Source organism: Fomitiporia mediterranea, assembly GCF_000271605.1.
Source record: "Fomitiporia mediterranea MF3/22 unplaced genomic scaffold FOMMEscaffold_1, whole genome shotgun sequence".
Lineage (NCBI taxonomy): Eukaryota > Fungi > Basidiomycota > Agaricomycetes > Hymenochaetales > Hymenochaetaceae > Fomitiporia > Fomitiporia mediterranea.
The window spans coordinates 3,986,084-3,989,955 of record NW_006760386.1 but is presented as its reverse complement, the minus strand read 5'-3'; positions in this window follow the sequence as shown (position 1 = coordinate 3,989,955).

Genomic DNA, 3,872 nt, shown 5'->3' with positions numbered 1-3,872 from the left:
CTACAGTCAGATTGTTATAATAAGCTCAGACAATGTTCTTCTACAGCTTCCAATCCTTTAGAACATACAGTCAGCCTTCCTAGTAAACCTGTCCATCCTTATCCTCCTCCTAATTCCTAGCCTGCTTTTCTAACTACTTTACTACAACCCAGTCCTGTGTGTGTCTCAGAGCTTACTGTATACAAGTAATAAAGTTAACATTCTTAGATTCAAGTCAGATCTCTCAGATTGTCTTGGACACAAAACAGGAATTGTCTAGAAGAACAAGATTTTTGTTATCATTCTCCTCCCTTTCATAACCTACTTGTCTCAAGAGTAAATCAGCTTTCATTATTTGTGTTCCAGGTTTGTGAGTCAGTATAAAGTTATAGTTCTACAGTTCTAACATTTAGCAGGCTTAGTAGTAGTTAAGCTTCTGAGGCACCTAGAAGTACTAGAGATTAAGGTGATCACTCCAAATCTTGAACTTCTATACAGTACTGAGGAGATATTAACACTACTTCTCTAGGGAACAGACAATTGTAAGGAGTTCCTTATTATAGATAGAGTAGTTCTGTTCTGTTACAGAGAGGGATTCTAATTGGAACACAATCAGACACTACTTTCTGTTAATGAACTAGGACAGTACTACTCTATTTGCAAAGTCAGAAGAGTTAGCTTTGACTCAGAACTTGTCTACAACTATTAGAACTACTAATATAGGCTTACTAGTAATAGCCTACTTGAGGGACTCAAATGTAGGCTACTACTGATCATCCTATTACTAAGGAACATCTTTACTGGTGAGATTGTAAAGGGGTCAGGCAATAGTACTAAAGCCTTGAATAAAGTGTTAGTAGTAGTTTACAAACTCAAGGAACACTTAGACCTGTTTCAGGTTCTAAGGTTGTGGCCAGTTCCAAACTGTAGTTACCTTTGCTAGATCCATACAGACCTCTCCTCTACCAATCACAAAGCCTAGATAATCTACTGACTCCTGTGTAAAAGAGTACTTTACTTCTTAAAGGAACAGTTTATTATCTTAGAGCTGTTGTAGAACCACTTAGATCAGTTAGTAATAGTACTTGACTGTTTAGGTGAAGATTAGAATGTTGTCCAGATACACACTAACATACTCTAAGTTAATCAGATCTGTAAGGATGTGATTCATGAATGACTGGAACACTGTAAGCAAGTTGGTTAGTCTGAAGAACATTATAGTCAGTTTGTACAGTCTATAATTAGTTTAGAACACAGCCTTCTACTCATCTCTGTCTTAGATCCAAATATTATTGTATCCCTATCAAATGTCCAACTTAGTGAAAACCCTGAATGTATGTGTCTTATTAATGAGCTCCTGAATCAGGGGGAGCAGGTACTTGTTTTTGATAGTACCCTTATTAAGACAATAATAATCCTAGACTAGGTAGAGCTTCCTATCCTTCTTTTTGACAAAGAAGAAAGGGGAGGCTATAAGGGACTTTAAGGGTTGGATCTGACTGTTCTGAAGATTTTCCTAAAGGAACTCATCAAGCACCTCCTACTTGTCTCTGTTAAGTAGGTAGACTTTACAATCCTTAGGTTAGAAACCTTTAGTCAATTCAATTGTATAGTCTTAGGGATAGTGTTTAGAAAGCTAGTCAAATTCCTCTTTACTAAAGACTTTGAGGAACTCTCAGACAAAATCCAGCAGGCTGAGTCTATGTGTGTTCTAGAGTAGAGTTGTTCTAAGAGGGTTCTAGACTGGTTCTGTCTCAGACATCCTTCAGATTGACTCTATTCTGTCTTGACTAGAATATGTGTCCACATATCTATCCTAGTTAAAGAAGAACAACTAGTCACCTTCATTAGAACTGTTAGTAACATTGGAAGCATCTGTATCTACTCAGAACAGTAGTATAAGGTAGCTATAAGACTCAGGACACTGATTAAACACAAGTGTCTACTCTAACTAGTTAATAGTAGGGTTGTAAGCTTTGAGCCATTTGAATCTGATAAAGACATCTGTCTTTCTAAGGTTGGTGACTCTAAACTCAATACTTTCCTTATGATTCTGAATAGTCATTCATAGTTGGACAAACTTAGTAATCCAACCATTCTGGTTTAGGGTTCTGTCTGTATTGTATACTAGGATCAGAAGTAGAACACATTGAGTAGAGAGGTAGTGTTCCTACACAAAGGCCTTATTAATGTACAAACTAGTGTATTTACTGTCTACTAGAGTTATTGTTCAGATCTGGGGGGATCCTGAGAAGGGAGCTAAGAGGACAGGGACCTAGAGCTAGTGCTCAGAATGTTCTCTGATGAACTACTACTTGTTCTAAAGGGAACATATAGCTTATACAGTCTTGTTGTTTAAGAGGGTGAGTATATGTGTCAACATTTCCTTATTAACCTCTCTCTTTCAACAAGGACAGACTCATGTCCTCAGTTGTAAACTCAGCTGAGACTATCCCTACTTAATACTATAAACAAACTACTAAGTAGTAAACAGGGCTAGGTAGCATTCTGAACATTCTAAGATCTTAGAATACAGAAGTAGTAGGTTAGATTGTACAGATTTAGACTTGAATGAAGTGTAAAGAGAAGAATCAAAAGAATCAGAAGAAATAAGAGAACTATCTACTTTTGTTTTTAACTTTTTTCTTTATAATAAATAAATTTGTTAATTTACTTTTTCTACTTTTTCTACTTTTCTTACTTTATTTATTTCTAATCCTACAGTGTCTATTGAATCAAAAGTGGTCATTAAAAATCTGAGTCATAGCCCTTTAGTGCTACATTCACTGTTAGGCCTTTACAAAATCCTAGAGTACATAGTTAGGGTCTGAGAGTTCTGAGGTGACTTCTGGATTTGTAGAAAAGGCTTCTTACTACAAATCCTACTTGTTACTCATTATTACTCTAATGACCTGACAAATATACTGTTGCTTCTGTAGGCAGTCCTTAATCTAGTGCTCTGACTTTCTACAGGCAAAGTATGCTCCTTACTTTCAGACTTCTCTAATATTTATCAGAACAGATTAATTACAAATTATAGGCAGATTGATCTAGAGGCTCAGAACTGTTAGAGCTGGATGTATGTACAGGTATTCTACACAGACTTAATGTATCTGAGCCACTACTTGGTTAAAGGAAATAGTATGTGTTTTCCACTCAGTGTAAGTAACTAGTTCTAGTATCATTCTAAGAATCTTATTAACTAGTTCCAGGTGAAGAGCTTTTTCAAGCATTCTAATAAGAACATTATTAAACCTAAGTACAAATCCTGCCTTCTGGGCCAGGATATTAAACTCCTGAAAGAAGGTGTTGGCAGAATGTTTGCCCTGTCACAGAGATGTAAGCTTGTTCTGTACATTATACTTCTTATTTAGATTAATGAAGGAAGTACAGAGCTGCCTTATGAATTCTGAATACAACTCATTGTTCCAAAGTCAGATCAGACTTCTGATCTAATAGCCTTCAATCCAGTTCTGGGCTCAGGTGGCTGTATTGTATTCCTTCATAAAGAAGAGGACAAATAGGACATAATTAAGGTCTGAGGATAGATTGGTCAAAGTAGTAGCCATATATAATTTGACTTGGTGCTGGAAGTCCTTAAAGTGCTACCTATTAAAGTCTAAAGGGTAAACTATATACACTTTCTTTCTAGAACAGGTTACAACTTCCAGAACAATTAGAACAGGTTCTGAAGGAGCTAGGGGCATATAGTTGGCAAAGGCCTCTTAGATAAAGGTCTACACATATTAAGCTAGGTCTGCTCATAACTGCTAATCTGGTAGGACAGTAGGGGTGACAGTTAGTATAGGAGGGTCTATGTTTATACTACAAAGGAATCAGCACTAAACTAAAAGGGGTAATGAATAGAATGAAGGGTGGCAAAAGTTTAAAAG